Source organism: Lontra canadensis, unplaced genomic scaffold (assembly GCF_010015895.1).
Source record: "Lontra canadensis isolate GAN:19392208 unplaced genomic scaffold, GSC_riverotter_1.0 scaffold70, whole genome shotgun sequence".
NCBI lineage: Eukaryota > Metazoa > Chordata > Mammalia > Carnivora > Mustelidae > Lontra > Lontra canadensis.
In genome coordinates this window covers 5187073-5206129 of record NW_022631064.1, presented here as the reverse complement: position 1 = coordinate 5206129, position 19057 = coordinate 5187073, and positions in this window count along the sequence as shown.

Here is a 19057-nt window from a genome sequence, read left to right as displayed (position 1 = left end):
CACCAGAGGGAACTGGGGGTTCCAGGAGTACCCATTCCCCATCTGCCCACTCAAACTCCTATGAAAAAGCCCACACAGGGGTGCCTGGGTAGCTCAGTCAGTTGAGCACCTTTGGCTCAGGTCGAGATCCTGGGGGTTCTCGGATCAAGTCCTGCGGCTGGGGGCTCTTTGCTCGTCAGGGGTCTGCTTCTCTTTCTGCCTGCTGCTCCCCCTGCTTGTGCTCTCTCTCTGACAAATAAATAAATAAAATCTTTTTTAAAAAAAGAAAAAGAAAAAGCCCACACAATGACAGACACCGCCAGCACATCTGGAAAGATGCTAGTCAGCGAACACCAGCCTCTCAACTACTTCTCCATGCTTCTCCCTCAGAGCTGCTACCAGAAAGAGCCTTACAGGTTTCCAATACAGAGAAATGACCCAGAGTCACTGAAATCACCCACAAGCCCTAAGGGGTTCATCACAGCCTTTTATCTAGCTGGAAGTTGCCATCTTCATAGCAGTTACAGCCTTGACCTCCAACCTTCCTGTTTCCCCAGCAGGCAACCAGGCGCAGAAACACTGCGGAGCTCACATCCTCTCCCCTGGCAAGGAAGCTGAAGCTGCTGCCAGGCTGAGCAGGCCTATCCACGGTTAGGCAGGTTTCAAATTCTAGAGAACCGTTGCTCAGATCCATCCCAACCACCTTCCAGGGGGCCTTCCAGAACTGAAGACACCTAGAAGTTAAAAACTACATTTCCCAGATACCCTTGCTGCTCTAGCTCAGCGGGAATTCAGTAAGATGCCTGAAGGAAGAGATGAGGCTGATCCATCCTCCTGCAACTTGGGGCTGTTTCCCCTGGCAAGCAAGGTCATAGAGAGAAGGCTTCTGTGTACGTATCTAAAAAGCAGGTACTTCCTGATACCAGAATTATAGCCACATGGCAGGACTTTAAACTCAAGGTTAAATGTGGTAGCCTCTTAATTCTCCACCTTCCTGATTGTGTCCCCTGGTGAGGATCCACTCCTTTTCATATTCTGGAGTCATTCCTAGAGTGCTAGCCTAGAACCTTCTTGTCCAACCATTCTAGTGATTTTGTAAGCATATAGTTTCCTGGACAACCAAGAAATAGACTCCTAATTATAGAGAACAAACTGATGGTTCCCAGCGGGGAGAGAGGTGTGGGGTTGGGTGAAATACGCGATAGGGATGAAGGAAGGCACTTGCGATGAGCACCAGGTGTTGCATGGAAGTGTTGAATGACTATACTGTACACCTGAAACTAACATAACACTGGATGTTAATAGGGGTTGAAATAAAAACTTTAAAATAATAAATAAAAACACTTATACGTTAAAAAAAAAAAGTACCTAGAATGTTTTCTGTCAAACCCCAACTGATATTCAAACAGACAAGCAACCAGGAGATAACCAGCAAGGGGTTTCTGTCCTTAGCAATCCCCTTAGCAGTCCATGCAGCGTATTCACTGGGTCAGCGCATCGATTTTGCAAGGACTACTGTCCTAGAGAGGAAAGTGCCCACACGTCCCGCCTCTCCTCTACACTCACACTTAGCTATGGATCAAGTCTGAAGGAGCCTCCAAGCTTCTCTTGTCTGGCTACATAAGGAATGCCCTAACTTTGTCAACGCTGCTTGCAAGAGACTGCAAAAGTTCTTGAAGTCCCCAAAGTAAAGGTATAATCATGCCAAAGACCAGAAGGGAGCCACCAAATTGTCCCTGCTGATCAAATCTATGTTAACACTGAAAGAAGAAACGACCACATCAGAAGTGGGCTTCCGTGCCTGCCTGATCCCGCTGCCTTTCCTACAGCTCTAAAACCCAAAGGAGACTTTCAGCAAGGCAGCCTCCTCCCAAGAGATGAACATCAGGCAGCCTTAAGGCAGGTGGAAAGTGGGAACAGGGGAAAGCCATAGGGAAGCCCATTTAATCTTGAAATAAAATGTTTCTGCACAAGGCAGACTCTCCACATGTGTGTGTGCATGTATATCCATGTACACACAAGAACACATGCATGTATACACACTACTTTGGTAGGGATCTTAAAAGGGGAGATAAAGGGGGACACCCTGGCGGCTTGGTTGGTTAAACATCTGCCTTCAGTTCAGGTCGTGATCTCAGGGTCCTGGGATCGAGCCCTGTGTTGGGCTCTCTGCTCTCTTTCTCTCTCTTACTCTTCACTCTCTCTCAAATAAATACAAAATTAAAAAAAAAAAAAAAGGCGGGTGGGGGGGCGGATCTCTCCTGGAGCACAGGAATTCTAAGCAAATGCTACCTGGCAATGGAGATTTTTCCCTTTGGCCAACAGGCTGTCTTCTGAATTGGTTTAAGTCTACAGGCTTTAATATACAAAATAAACAAGCAAATAAATAAATAAAATATATTAGTAATTATATTAGGAATCTTATATATATATATATATGTATGTGTGTGTGTGTGTGTATATAAAAGAGATACCTCGAGTTTGTTAAATTAGGACTGAACCTGGGTTTTTGAGAGACTTGGCTGGGTATATCCCTGTGGTCTAACCCTCTGAAAACTCAGCCACTCTATAGAAGTGCCATGACGACCCCTAGTCTGTCCCAATCAGAAGGAGCCCCTCAGCCTTCCCCTGGGGCATCCTGAAGTAGCAGACTCTCACTCTGGTCTGGGCTGTTATGCGACCTGCCCAAAGTCCCACTAGCAGGAGTCCTCACGGAGTCAGGGAGTAGAGGTCCATGATGGTAAAATTTGTTTTATTTAATGTATATCTGATGATCTGGGTTCTCTGAGTCCAGCCCACTCAGAAAAGAAGGCTTGGAACTAAAAAAAAAACAGCTATGTTTAAAGGCAACTGCCAGGAAATGTTCCATGATGGCCTTTCCCCAAACCAAACTAGGAATATCCTAGTTGTAGACTGTCTATTCTTTTCTTAACATTTCAGTTTTGGTGTCTGTGTTTTCTTTGGTAAATAACAGTTTTCAGTCTTTTGATGATGCATCATTACCTACAGTTTGAAACCCTCCTGTCTCAGTCGATGTCTGTCATTCTTACTCAGCATTATCTGAAGGATTTGAGAGAACAAAATATATTGTCGAGAAGAAAGTGTACATGTGCTTAACGACACAGTGATAACAGCCACTGGGTATGAGTTAGAGTCAAACCAAACCCAGGGACTTGAGGAAGGGATGAGAGGCCCTAAAAAGTTCCCAGTTTTGCCTCTATTCATCATTCACAGCCTGTTAGGACTGGATGCCTGACTTCGTGAACATGAGCACCAGGCCAAGATCTAGCAGAATCTCCTTCAGTCCTACAGACATCCTGTTTTCAGGGCTCTTACTAAATAAATGTTTGAGCTATAACCCAGAACAAGGAAGCCCAGGAGACAGTGTGGAAGTCTGGCGTGAGTACCATCGCCAGCCCTACCCATGAACTATCTGTGCCATTCTGTAGCTACGGCCCACAGAGACAGGAAAGGAAGCAGCCTCAGCTTCTTCTCCAGGTCCTCCCCCAGGAAGGCCACTGCCAGAAGAGCTAAGAGCAGCTGGAGAGTCCGGGATTGCTCACCACATTCGTGGGAGAGCCAACAAAAGGCAGCAATGAGAGGACAGTTGGTAGCTGGCTGTCTGCTAGAGGCCATCTGGAGAAAGAAATTGCTGCTCTTGGAACAGAAGGCTTTTCCCGTTGAATTAAGCTTTATGAACTACCCTTCCTCAGAGGGCTGAAGATTGCTCAACTAAATCAAGAAGCCAACTTTATGATGAAACAGGTGAGAAAGGAAGAGGTGAAATCACAAGGCTAGGGACACAAATCACATATCCAATGCTTCCTAAGATTCTGGAAGACTTCCAGGAATCACTTTTGGGGAAATGAATATTGAGCATTAACTATTAATGGAAAAATCAGTATAAAGAATATGGAAAAAGAGTTTATCTAGAAGGAAAGAAGACACAGTCATTGAACGTGTACTTTCCTGTAGCTTGATGTTTATTAAGTGAGAGCCATGAAGATGACCTCTCTCTGCGAGACTCTGTGGACCTGACATTGACTTGTTGCTTGATAACCAATGGCAGACACAGGGCTTTAACATCAATTACTGGGAATCTGTGCTCCCTTGATCTGAAAATTCTGATGATTTGGGTTCTCTTATACTTAGTATTTCTTACAAGTACTAAGAAATCTACCTTCATTTAGTATCTGTCCACTTCTCCCACTGTTTCTGTATCCCCATTAGATCCATCAGCATACCATGTAAATATTTATAGTGCTCACTAATCTAGTAAGAAATATGTACTTTCTGACCTTCCAGTGCCTGAAATGAGTGCCATCGCTAGCTGTACCCAACAATGACATGGATTTTGTTAAAATCTCAAATGCTTATTGTTCTTTGATGTGTTTGAGTAAACTAAGGCTAGGGATGCAAAATTCATCTGAAAAGATGAGGAAGGTGGGGCGCCTGGGTGGCTCAGTGGGATAAAGCCACTGCCTTCAGCTCAGGTCATGATCCCAGGGTCCTAGGACCGAGCTCCACATCGGTCTCTCTGCTCGATGGGGAGCCTGCTTCCCCCTCTCTCTCTGCCTGCTTCTCTGCCTACTTGTGATCTCTGTCTGTCAAATAAATAAATAAACTCTTAAAAAAAAAAAAAAGATGAGGAAGGTATCTTGGAGGCACAGAAAGGTACACCAATCTGAAATACCACCCCTCCCACAAACCCCACCATCTCACTTTCTGCTTATTGGTGCCTCCTCCCCACTGCACAACCAAAACAAAACACACAGTCAAATTTAAGATGTGGGAAGCTCAGAACTACTATCCTAAACCATACCGTGGGCAGTACTCCACATACGGATTAGCTGAGGGACAACTTCTGGTCCTGAACAATGAATGAAATCTGGTGGCAGAACAGTCCTTGTTCTACAGGTGAGCTGAACCTTTCCAGACAGCTCCAACAGAAAATTCCTTTCTAACAGCCAGTTTCATTGACAGGGAATAGCATGCAGCTATTTTTAAAAGAAGGATTCAACAAAATAAAATAAAAAACAAAAGAATAAAAAGAAACATTCATCTTTTGACAGTCAGTAAGTCCGCTGGTCGGGAGGCGGGTGGGGGTGCACTTTGCCCAGTTTGGCCTTAGGAAGATGGCCTGATGGAGAAGCAGTGGAGGAGGAACAGGTCCTAGTCTTACTGGATGAAAGTCATACATAAATCCCTGACGGAGATTAGGAAAAAAGATTCTCCCAAGGCACTGGAATTGTCAGAATATACATATTTCCTACTAGACTAATGAGCACTATAAATATTTCTATGGTCTGCTGACGGATCTAATGGGGAGTACAGAAACAGTGGGAGAAGTGGACAGATACTAAGTAAATGTAGTTTTCTTAGTACTTGTAAGAGATACTAAGTACATTATTTTAAGTTTAACAGTATACCTATTGGGCACCTGGGTGACTCAGTCAGTTAAGTGTCTGCCTTCGGCTCAGGTCATGATCTCTGAGTCCTGGGATCAAGCCCCGCATTGGGCTCCCTGCTCAGTGGGAGTCTGTTTCTCCCTCTCCCTCTGCCCCTCTGCTCGTGCTCTCTCTCTCTCAAATAAATAAATAAAATCTTTAAAAAAAGTACACCTATTTTAAGTATACCTGTTATACTTACATATACTAAATATATTATATTACCATACTATTATTATTAAAATAATTATGCTCAGATCATTTCCTAAAAAACTATTTTCCTGGAATAAAGGAGTCTATCTCTTTTCAGAGAAGCCATCTTAAGGACTAAAGACAAAGGGTTTAGCTCTGTCCTTACATCGGTTCTATTTTTGCCACTCTCGATGTTTACCTACAGTTTGCCAAACACATATTTTGCCAAATGAAGATTTATTTGATAATGGAGGGAAATAAGATAATACCTGGTGCCTGAAGACTTCAAAAGATCATACACTTAAAATCTCGCTTTTAAGAAGCTTTAGTGTTATAAATAGCTCCAGACACAAATACAAAATGAAAAGAAAAAACGTTTCCTCCTTTAATGAAGAAAAACATAAAGTCTGCAAAATATTAAAATGACTCTACATTTAGTCTCAGCATAGAAGGGCTTTGTTTAAAGCTATTAATAGTTTACTAACATGAACCATCACGGGAAGAAAAGGAGGAAAATAAAATGGAAACTTCCTGGGCTAGAATGAGCTCTTCTTAATTTCCATTTAATATTTGGGTAGGAACAATTCTTAGAAATGATCACAAACCCAATAATTACTGGCTTAATCCTAAATAGATTTGCAGTCATTTCTCTGCGTGTTATTTTTGGCATGCTGGCTGTGGTGGCAGGCCATAATGTTGATATAACTGGTTTCTCAGAAAACAAGATTTGTGACAATTTGCTCCATTCTGCTCCAGAGACAATCTGAAGCTTTCAAAAGGGGCTAAAAATGCACACAAATCTTCCCCCTCACAGCTGCTTCTTGTTTAACATTGTCAAATTTTCTTAATTAAAATTTCTCCTTATGCTTGGCTCTTTTTTTTCTCCCCTTTGAAGCCAAATGTCACTCTGCCCCCTTTAAGAGGCTACAGAAAAGCCAGATAACAGCCCTGTTTTACTGCAAGAGCTCATTTTTATGTCTGTCCTTAATATTATTCATCTGGATTAAATTGTATTCAATCCGAACCCCAACAGGCTCAATTTAGCTTTGACGGTGAGCAGAGCATATAATTCACCCCAAATCATAATTGTTGATGAAATATCAGGGTCACTCCCTGAACCTTCATTATAAAAGTCTCTGGTCCTATGGCTTTCGATGCCAGCTGTGTGCTGAGAACTCCCAATTTATTATCTCAACCCAAAACCCTCCCCTAAATTCCAGAGTCCCTTATCTTATTGCCCCCTCGATATCAAGATGCCTAATAGATATCTCAAAATCATTCTATCCAAAATTGATTTCTGAGTATCCCCCCAAATCTGTCAATTTCCCCATCTTGGTTGAGGCAACTACATCCTTCCAGTCGACCAAGCCCAAACCCCACACTCTGGTCTGAGCCACCGTCACTACTTTTTTAAAATTTAAATTTAATTAACATATACTGTATTAGGAGTTTCATTGGGTGCATATAACACCCAGTGCTCATTACATCATTACATCAGGTGCTCTCCTTAATCTCCATCACCTAGTTACCACATCCCCCCACTCCCCTCCCCTCCAGCAACCCTCAGTTTCTTTCCTGTTTAAAAATCTCTCATGGTTTGCCTCCCTCTCCGTTTTCATCTTGTTATTTTTCCTTCCCTTCCCCTACGTTCATCAGTTTTGTTTCTTAAATTCCCCATGAGTGAAATCATATGGTGTTTGTCTTTCTCTGACTTATTTTGCTTAGCATAATACCCTCTAGTTCCATCCATGCCGTTGCAAGTGAAAAGATTTCATTCTTATTGATGACTGAGTAACATTCCTGTGTGTGTGTGTGTGTGTGTGTGTGTGTGTGTGTGTGTACACACAACGTTTTCTTTATCCATCATCTGTCAATGGACATTTGGGCTCTTTCCATAGTTTGGCTATTGTGGACATTGCTGCTATAAACATTGGGGTGCAGAAGCCCCTTTGAAACACTATGTTTGTATCCTTTGGATAAATATCCAGTAGTGCAATTGCTGGGTCTTAGAGCAGTTCTATTTTTAACTTTTTGAGAAGCCTCCATATTTTTTCCCAGAGTGGCTGCACCAGTTTGCATTCCCACCAAAAGTGGAAGAGGGTTCCCATTTCTCCGTATCCTTGCCAACATCTGTTGTTTCCTGAGTTGTTAATTTTAGCCATTCTGACTGGTCTGGGGAGGTTTTGATTTGTGGCAAATCTCCCTAATGCTGGGTAATCGTGAGCATATTTTCATGTGTCTGTTGGCCATTTGTATGTCTCCTTTGGCAAAATGTCTGCTTATGTCTTCTGCCCATTTCTTGACTGGACCTTTTGGTTTTGGGGTGTTGAGTTTGATAAGTTCTTTATAGATTTCAGAGTCATTTGCTAATATTTTCTCCCATTCTGTAGGTTTTCTCTTTGTTTTGTTTCCTTTGCTGTACAAAAGTTTTTTATCCTGATGAAGTCCCAATAGTTCATTTTTGCTTTTCTTTCCCTTGCCTTTGCGAGAAGTTGCTGTCATGGAGCCACCATTACCTCTTGTCTGCATCACTGCAATGGCCCCCCATCTCTCTGCTTCTGCCCTTACCCACCTCGCCCTATTCTCAAAATGGCAGCCAGAGTAATCTTTTCAAATCGTAAGTCAGCTCACAGTACTCCTTTGCCAAAAACTCTGCAGTGGCCCCTCATTTCAGTCAGGATAAAAGCCAAGGTTCTTTAAATGGCCCCATTACCTCATGAAGGTACCTTATAAACCTACCAGTGGGAGAAAATTCCCCATGAGTCTCTTGCTTTTTTGCACATCTTGCAAGAAGAAACACTTCATTCCAGGCAATCTTTTCAGAAATGTTTGGATGGCAAGCAGCATCTCCTTCCAGAGCTGAGAGCAGTTTGCTTGCTATCCGGTGTGACAAAGATCATGTCTCCTCCATGCAAAGGCTAGGTAGGTTTGCTTGCAACCATTATAAGAGACTCTGCTATATCGCGTCCACCTGGGGGCCTTGCATTGCCTCCCTGGGACTTTGAGGAAAGGGGAACTGATGGAAATACACTGCTGTCATGCTCCTGGTTGTGCCATGAATAATAAGGGTTTTGGTCTTTGACTCAGGAGCCTCGTGCCTTCTGACAGAATCCACAAAACTGTGCAGGCTGAATCTATTAGCTTGCAAATAGAAGAAAATCTCAGCCCCCACACAGTCCTGGACACCCATCCACCTATCTCCTACTGTAATCTCCTTACTCACTGGCTCAGCCACACTGTCTGCTCACTGTTCTTTGACTGCATTTGGCACACTCCTTTCTTAAGGCCTTTCCACTGCTTTTGTTTCTGCCTGAAATACCCTTCCCCCAGATATCTAGTTAGCTCCTTCCTCTTTGCCAAGGCTTTGTTCTAATTTCACCTTCTCAATGGGGCCGGCTCTAACCATCTCAAGTTGCAACTGACCCTCCTCCCTTCCTCAACACTCCCAGTTCCCCTAACTTGGCTCTATTTTCTCTTTTCTTCACTGCACATATCACGTTCTACATATTATATAGAGGTCGGCAAATGTTTTCTTGAAGGCCAGATAATAAGTATTTTAAGTCTATGGGCCTAAAGATCTCTCTTGCAACTACAGATGGTCCCCAACTTAACAAAAGTTCGATTTACAATTTTTTTTGTTTGTTTACAATGGTGCGAAAGCAATGAGCCTTCAGTACAAACTGTACTTAGAATTCTGAATTTTGATCTCTCCCAGACTAGCAGTAATGCAGCATGATACTTTCTTGCGATGCTGGGAAGCGAGCCACAGCTCCCAGTTAGCCACATGATCGTGCGGGTCAACAACCGATAGCTCACAGCCATTTGGTACCCATACAGCCATTGTTTTCCGCTCTCAGTATGCATTACGTGAACTGTTCGATACTTTATTAGAAAATGGGTTCTGTGTGAGATGACTTTGTCCAACTGTAGGCTAATGCAAGTGCTCCTAGAGTGTTTAAGGTGGGCTAGACTAAGCTAGGATGTTTGGCAGGTTTGGTGTATTGTATGCAGTTTTGACTTAGGGTATTTTCCACTTATAATGGGTTTATTGAGTGTAATCCCATTTTAAGTCAAGGGAGCGCTCTCTGAAGTCTGCCATTGTGGTGGCAAAGCAGCCATAGGTAATACATACGTGAACGGGCATGGCTATGTTCTGGTAACACTTTATTTACAAAAACAGACAGCAGGGGCACCTGGGTGGCTCAGTGGGTTAAGGCCTCTGCCTTCGGCTCAGGTCATGATACCAAGGTCCTGGGATCAAGCCCCGAATCGGGATCTCTGCTCGGCAGGGAGCCTGCTTCCCTTCTCTCTGTCTCTCTGCCTACTTATGGCCTCTGTCTGTCAAATAAAGAAATAAAATTTCAAAAAAAATTTTTTTTAATTAAAAAAAAAAACCAGACAGCTGGGCTGTAGGCTTTAAATTGTCAACCCCCATATTATATAACTTAGTTATCACATTTACTGTTTGTTTGCCTCATTGCACTAGAATATAATCTTCATGAAGGCAGAAATCTGTTTTATTCACTAATATTTCCCAAGTGCCTGGAGCAGTGACTAAAGGGAATAGCATGGACTCAGTAAATTATTTGCCAAACAAAAGTAAAATTGGGGAACACATACTTATAGATCAATTTTCAAATAACCTAAACCGGAATTAGATTCAAACTTGCAGACCATATTTGAGATAGACAAAGTCAAGTAAGTCTACTTCGTAATGATGCCTTCCCCTTAACTATCCCTCTCATTAGTCAAGAGGGATAAACTTTCAGCAGCCCCATTTGTTCCAAATGAGCCTGTTCCCCTGTTCACAGTTATGTGAAGGGAGGGTCAGAACCTCTCCCAAGGTAGAAAAATAAACCCTCCTTCCCCTCACAAGGACTTACACTGAAAAACCCAGTCATCTCATGTGGCTGGAAATGTAAAACAGAAATTTAAAACTATGGACACATATGGTAGAAATGTACTTCCCTGTCCCCTTGAAGCTGGGTGTATCTACGTGATGTGTTTAGAAAAATGAAAGAGGAGCGCCCGGCTAGCTCAGTCGGTAGAGCATGAGACTCTTAGAAAAATGAAAGAGGAATGGAAATGATGCAGGTGAAAGATCTGGGTGAAAGCTACAAAAGCCAGTGTGCTTTTGAGCAAATGGTGATGGGATCATTGGACGCTCATGTGCAGAAGAATGAAGGAGAACCTCAACTTCACATCATACACAAGAAATTAACTCAAAATGGATCCAAGATCCAAATATAAGAGCTCCAATTATAAAATGACTAGAAGAAAACATAAGAGTAAGTCTGTGTGACCTTGAATTAGGCAGTGGTTTCTTAGGACACCAAAATCATAAGCAGCCAAAAAAAAAAAAAAAAAAGAGAGAGAGAGAGAAAAGAGAAAAGAAATGCGTGTCAAAGGACATTATCAAAAAAAAAACAAAAAAAAATGAAAAGACAGCTCCTGGAATGGGAGAAAATACTTGCAAATCACATACAGGCAGACCTTGCAGATCCAGTTCCAAACCAATAGATGTCAATAGGGCAAGTTAAATGAATTTTTTGGTTTCCAGGGGATATAAAAGTTATGTTTACACTGTACTGTAGTCTATTATGTGTACAACAGCATTATGTCTAAGAAAAGCAATGTACACACCTTAGTTAAAATATACTTGATTGCTGAAAAATGCTAACCCTCCTCTGAGCTTTCAGAGTCGTAATCTTGCTGATGGAGGGTCTTGCCTCTCTGTGTTGACAGGGTGGTGGCTGCTGATGGCTGGGGTGGCTGTGGCAGTTTCTTCAGATAAGACAACAGTGAAGTTTGCCTCATGGGTTGACTCTTCCTCTCATGAACAATTTCTCTGTAGCATGCAGTGCTGTTTGATAGCATTTTAGTCAGGTAAAACTTTTCAAAAGTGGAGATAATCCTCGAAACTTGCTGTTGCCTTCCCAACTAAGTTTATGCAATATTCTCAATACTTTCTTGTCATTTTAACAATCTTCACAGACTCTTCACCAGGAGTAGGTTCCATCTTAAGGAACCACTTTCTTTGGTCCTCCATAAGAAAAAATCCTCAGCCATTATATCATGGGGGCGGGGAAAGCCTGGATGGCTGTTTGTTAAGCCTCTGACTCTTTTTTTTTTAAGATTTTATTTATTTGATAAATTTGATAAATAAGATTTGAGAGAGAGAGAGAGAGCACAAGCAGGCAGAGTGGCAGGCAGAGGCAGAGAGAGAAGCAGGCTCCACGATGAGCAAGGAGACCAATATGGGACTCGATCCCAGGACCCTGGGATCATGACCTGAACCAAAGGCAGTAGCTTAACCAACTGAGCCTCTGACTCTTAATTGCAACTCGGGTCCTGATCTTGGGGTGGTGAGAAGGAGTCCTGCATCAGGCTTATCTGCTGGGCGTGGAACCTGCTTGAGATTCTCTCTTTCCCTCTGCCACTTCACTGCCCCCTCCATCTCTCTCTCTCTCTTTTTATTTGAGAGAGAGAGAAAGAGAAAGCATGTGCACGTGCATACATGAGGGGATGGGTAGAGGGAGAAGCAGACTCCTTGCTGAGCAGGGAGCCTGACTCGGGGCTCGATCCTAGGACCCCAGGATCCAACTGAGCCACCCAGGCACTCCTCCATCTCTCTCTCTTAAAAAAAAAATTATCATGAAATTGCATCAATTCTGTCACATCTTCAGGCCCCATTTCTAATTATTCAAGTCCCCTTGTTATTTCTACCATTTCTGCGGTTAACTTCCTTTTCTGAAATCGCAGGCCCCTCAAAGTCATCCATGAGAGTTGGAATCCACTTCTTCCAAACTCTTGTTCACGTTGATATTTTTATGTCTTTCCATGAATCATAAATGCTCTTAATGGCATTTAGAATGGTGACACCTTCCTAAGTTTTCAATTTACTCTCCTAGATCCATCAGCGGAATCACTGTCTGTGGCACCTATAGCCTTTTTTACAAAATGTCTGTTTTAAATAGTAAGATTTGAAAGTCAAAACGATTCCTTCATCTCTAGGCTACCGAGAGGATGCTGTATTAGTAGACAGGAAAACAATATTAAACTCATTGCTCCTCTCCATCAGAGCTCTTGGGTGACCAGGTCGACTGCTAATAAGCAGTAATATCTTGAAAGGAATCTTTTTTTCCTGAGCAGCAGGTCTCAACAGCGGGCTGACGATATTCAGTAAATCATGTTGTGAACAGATGTGCTGCCACCCAGACTTTGTTGTTCCATTTACAGAGCACAGGCACAGTCGATTTAGCATAATTCTTAAGGGCCCTAGGGTTTTCAGAATGGTAAACGAGCATCGACTTCGATGTAAAGTCATCAGCTGCATTAGCCCCAAAAAGAGAGTCAGTCTGTCCTCTGAAACTTTGAAGCCAGGCATTGATTTCTCCTCGCCAGCTATGAAAATCTTAGATGGCGTCTTCTTCCAACAGGGCTGTTTGGTCTACACTGAAAATCTATGGTTTAGTGGCACCACCTTTATGAATGATCTTAGCCAGACCTTCTGGAGAATTTGCGGCAGTTTCTACATCAGCACTTGCTGCTTCATTTTGCAGTCTTCTGTCATGGAGACAGCTTCTTTCCTTCAACCTCATGACCTCATGAATTAGCCTCTGCCAGCTTCCAACTTTCCTTCTGCAGCTCCCTCACCTCTCTCAGCTTCACAGAATTGAAGAGAGTTAAGGCCTTGCTCTGTATTAGGCTTTGGCGGAAGGGAACGTTGAGGCTGGCTTGATCTTCAATCCAGACCACTAAAACCTTCTCCATCTCCGCGGCAGGGCTGTTTCATTTTGTCATTCGAGTGTTCGCTGGAGAAGCACTTTTAATTTCCCTCAAGAACGTCTCCTCTGCCTTCACAACTTGGCTAACTGTTTGGCACAAGAGGTCTAGCTTCCAGCCTGTCTCAGCTTTCAACACGCCTTCCTCGCTAATAGCTTTTCACCTCAAGTAAGAGATGTGTGAACTCTCCCTTTTGTCTGAACACTTAGAGGCCATTGTAGGGTTATTGATTGGCCTCATTTTGACATTATTGTGTAACAGTAATAGGGAGGCCTGAGGAGAGGGGAAGAGATGGGGAACGGCTGGTAGGTGGAGCAGTCGGGAGTATACACAGCATTTACTAAGTCTGTTATCTTAGAGGTGTGGGACTGTGGTGCCCCTAAACAATTACAATAGTGACATTAAAGATTGCTGATTATAGATCACCATGACAAACAAGAAGAATGAAAAAGTTTGAAATACTGAGGCAGCAAAATGTGACACAAAGACACAAAGTGAGCAAATAGTGTCAGAAAAATGGCATCGATAGATTTATTCAATGCAGTGTTGCTCAAACCTTCAATTAGTAAAAAAAAAAAAACAAAAAAACAACATAGTATCTGTGAAGTACAATAAAGTGAAGCCCAACAAAACAAGGTCTAGCATCCAGGATAAATAAAGAACTCTTACCACTAAATAAAGAGGCAATGAAATTTAAGAATGAGTAAAGAATTGGGGCACCTGAGCCCACAGACTACATCTCTCTGCCTCTTTCATCATTAGGTGAAGCGAGATGCCTGAGCTCTATCCAATTAAATGTGAACACATGATACACACCATCTCCTTCACACAACCCTCTGTGCCTCTGGCAGCTTGATGCTAAGTGACCTCAGCACCCATGCACTGAAGACACCAGAGCCACAAGACAAAGAACTTGGGTTGCTGAATCACAACATGAAAAGTCACCCACTGGCAGGAATACCTGCTTTATGACAGATGTTAGCTTACCCTAACTCATCTAAGGGAGTAGAAGAAATTGTTTATGCTACGTTACCTGTTGGTGGTTCTTACATCCTCCTCATGTGATCCTCCCTGCAGCTGAACGAGGTAGTGAAATTGTCCCCATTCTACAGAGGGGTTAGGCAAATTTCAGAGGAGTGAAGTTGTGGGGAAGAGGATCCCATGCCACTACCTAGCCAAGTCCAGCCTCACATATAGACTTCCTGATTCCCAGAGGCCAATCTTTTCCCACTGTATTACACTGAATGCTAAAGAGTCTTCCTTAAACTGAACATATTAGCACCTAATCTAAACCTCTAAACTAAGAAATAGAGTATAAAAAGATGAAAGAGATGGTAATCCTCCCTCAAGACAACTGGGCCATCCCATTAAACTCTTTGTGCCTTGTTCTCAGTCAAGAACATGGCATAAAGAGAGACCTTTTAAACCTGCAAAGGTTTTAAAAAATCTTACCAAGAAACAAAAAGTTAAGTGTATACCATACTACAATTAGGGACCGGCAAAACAGATGTTGTGTTGGTGTAGACCAACCACAATAAGACTAATTTCATCAAATGGAATTTACTTCAATAACATCAAACAATTCAATTGCACATTGTAAGTAAACGAGTTATGGCAATATGAGAACATAAAATTCTGAGACTACCTGGAAACTTAAACATGCATCTAATAACACAGAGTATTCTGTAATACTGAAGAATGAAAAAGAAAGCATGTTGACTTCAAGTTGGGATGATTTATTTGCACTTAAAAATACAACTTCTAGGATGACATCTGTTTTCAAAAATGTCTTAATGTTAAAAATATGCTATAGGAACTGTTGTCTTCATGTTGAGAATGTGGATGTCGTATCAGCATTAGCTTACAAATCATAGGTGATAACATTAACACAAAATCAGAGAGCAAATACTCACTGGGAACACAGTTTTTATATTAAAAATATCAGAAGTTCACAGTTTTCTTCTTTCTTCCCGACTTATATTGATAAAATGCTTCTGTAGCTACAATCTATTTCACTTTCTGGTGGCAGATCCAATGCCTATTTGATCAGCAGATGGATGCTACTAACACATTCTTCTTACATAGAACTCACACATCTTTAATTTCTAAAAATGTCTTGCTCTGTAAAACTGTGACCACTGGGAATGGGAAAGATAGGAAACTAAGTTCAAGTGTAAGGAGATGAGGAAGAGGGAGAGAAAATGTTGGCAATTTTTTACTAATGAAATATTGAATTATAAAGTACATACAGGTAGCTTTGATGATTCAACAAGAAATCACGCACTGATTTACAAAGTCTGTGACCTCTAATTATTTTTGTTTAATCCAAATGAAAGTAAAAAATACACATTTTCAAAGAATTTCAAAATCCACCTACAGCAAGGTAACGTTGAGGGTTTTTAGGCAAGCAGATCACAAGACAGGTTTATTTTGTTTGTGTTTTAAGGCAAAGCAAAATTTCCCAAGTGAAATACCTACAAAATAAATTTGCTTTAGAAATAAATTTCAGTAATAAAATAATACTTCTCACTTATTAAATATATATTTTACCTTTACATCTGATTTAGCAACTTGAATCAAAAAATTCAAGAGTTCTATGAATATTTGCAAATAAATACTAAAAACACTAGCATATAAATGCCTCAGCTGGTATTCAGGTGTTTGGATGTCAACAGTTAGCAAAGTGAAGAAAAGAATAAATAATAAACTACCTACTTATAAAATTTCCCTCTAAGAGAACATGAGAATGTGACAGACTGGTTCAGAATGAAGTTATTCTTCTAGACAGCACATATCAGTGGAACCCATGTGTTCTCCTTTTCCAAATCAAAGTACCCAACAGTACTGTTTTCTTCAACCATTAAATCAATAGCCTAAGATTTACATTTACTGTAATCTCTCTTTTCATGTAAAGTATTTTCTTAAAAAACAAATCACTGTATAGAAAGCAACTGTCTACTATGAAGAATCAAATCATTTCAGATAAAAGGCAAAGTAATAAATGAATATTGTTTAAACTCATTTACTAACGTGGACACTTGGTTTCAATAAAGACAAGAAGGACTTAAAATGTCTGTATGATTTCCCAAGCAGGGAGTGTCATCCCTTCAAATTGAGGAAGACTTTCTAGCATTTCAAAAAAAAAAAAAACAGAATTCCTTTAAAACTGAAATGATAAGCAATATTCTTAAACATTTCATTGTATCCTATCAATGCCTATCAGTTTGGTTACACCAAGACCAACTTTTTTTTTTCCTAAATAGTATCCAACAGACTACCAATAATTAAAACAAGTTTCCTAGAAAATATTAAGTAGCAATAAAACCAAAGCTCCCACTGGGATATGCCAGCATCCCTGACATTCATCACTTTAGCTGTGTGTTTCTAAGAGCTACTGGATTAACATACAAGGTGTATTGTGTATTAACATACAAGTTTTACTTTATAAAGCTTAGCATTATACTTCAAGGTACCTTGAGATTTCCTATTAAACAGCTGAGCTGTAGGCATCTGTAGTCATTCTTTATTAAATACAGTGAGGCGGCTGCTTGGATTTTTCCAGTTACAGTACTACTGCCTGATACATTTATACAGTGGACAGAATGGGGGTTAGACCTCCACCGAAGCCAGATCTACCCAGCCCTTTGGGATGAGTCAGGCCAAGCACCTGCTCAGCCTTCTGAATCCACTAACTAGTCCTTGCGTCACTTCTTTCTGCAGTTTTCAAGTCATAAACAGATTGGAATGGACTTCCACGCCATCAAAATCAGATAACAACTGCTCAACAGAGAAGGTGTTCACCCTCATGATAAATTCAACAATCTGAAATAACTAAATATGACAGCAGATACAAAAAAAGACAAATCTATCAACAATGGCAAGTGGGAACAGGGTTTCAAACAAGCACTTTAATATGTAAAGAAAAACATGAATAACTGATCTGCAGGAGGGGCGACAATCCGGAGAAAATTCAGCACTCTTTCTGGAAGAACAGGATAAAACATTGTTTCACATTTATAAGCTATTTTCTATCTACCTACCTATCTGATCTAGACATGTCTATGGAGATTAAATATATGTCAATTACATGAATACATATCACTCAAGTATATCATACATACTAAAAATATTAATAATTGGCAGCAAAAGGCTTAAAGTATGTAACTTTAAATAAACTATCTGCCAAATTATAAGTGGGTAACTAGTGCCTAATATTCCTTAAATAGTCATATTGGCATAGCTGAGTCAATGCTGAAACACTGCACACCAAATTCTTCAGAATAATGTTAACCTTGAAAATATTATTTTAGGGGTGCCTGGGTAGCTCTGTCAGTTAAGCATCTGGCTCTTAATTTCAGCTCAGGTCTTAATCTCAGGATCATGAGTTCAAACCCCAAGTCGGGCCTCATGCTGGGTGTGGAGCCTACTTAAAAAAAAAAAAAAAAAAAAAAAAAAAATATATATATATATATATATATATATATATAATTTTAATCATAAAACCTACTAACATCTCAAAGGTGGGTTACTCTACAACTCTAGTAGTTTGTGCTGCTGCTTCTGAAAAAGCAAGGAACATTTGTAAAATCAGATTAAAATAATATTGTTAAAAATAAAGTCTCAGTCTAGTATTTAAGGAGCTCTGGGAGAGTGGAGAAAGACCAAAGATGATCTTGATCATCTGCAGAATAAAATGATGAAATGAGGGTGCCTGGGTGGCTCAGTGGGTTAAGCCGCTGCCTTCGGCTCAGGTCATGATACCAAGGTCCTGGGATCAACCCCCGAATCGGGATCTCTGCTCGGCAGGGAGCCTGCTTCCCTCTCTCTCTCTGCCTGCCTCTATGTCTACTTGTGATCTCTCTCTGTCAAATAAATAAGTAAAATCTTTAAAAAAAATGATGAAATGAAAGTTTATGGGCACTTGAACAGAAAAAGCAAACCTCGCAGACACATATTTGAACCAGAAGCGAAAATACAACTATATACAACAACATCAAGTAAAAGCCCAATCTCCAGGAAACATGCTTTTGGGAGGTTTTTTTCTTTGAATAAAACTGCAGCACATATAAAAGAGCACTCCCTCACACTCGGCATCATTCCAACACATGCCACTAGCCATGTTTCAAGTGCTAGTCCCAAGTGGCCAGTGGTCACCACACCAGACAGAACAGGACTGAGGGGAAACAAAACCATCCAGAGGTTGGGGGCGGGGTGGGGGGGGAGGAGATACTTTCCCAAGACCCTTTCTAGGCCCTATGAATCACAAAATCTTAGGGCATCTAAACAATCACTAGAGTCTTCATTAACTCATTTTAACTAAGTGCTTTTGAATTTATGATTTATAAGGATGGAGAGAATAGGAGAAAAATAGAAATATGTAAAAAGAAAAGTCAATGAAGAATTAATCAGAGTAATACCAAACTTTTTTTCCAGTTAGTCACAAAGACCTTTCCAATTATTATTTTCAGTCACTTTAAAGGAAGGATGAGGGGCACCTGGGGGGTTCAGTGGGTTAAGATGCTGCCTTCTGGCTGAGGTCATGATCCCAGGGTCCTGGGATTGAGCCCCTCATCGGGCTCCCTTCTCAGCAGAAAGCCTGCTTCTCCCTCTCCCTCTGTAGCCCAGATTGTGCTCTCACTCTCACTCTGTCAAAT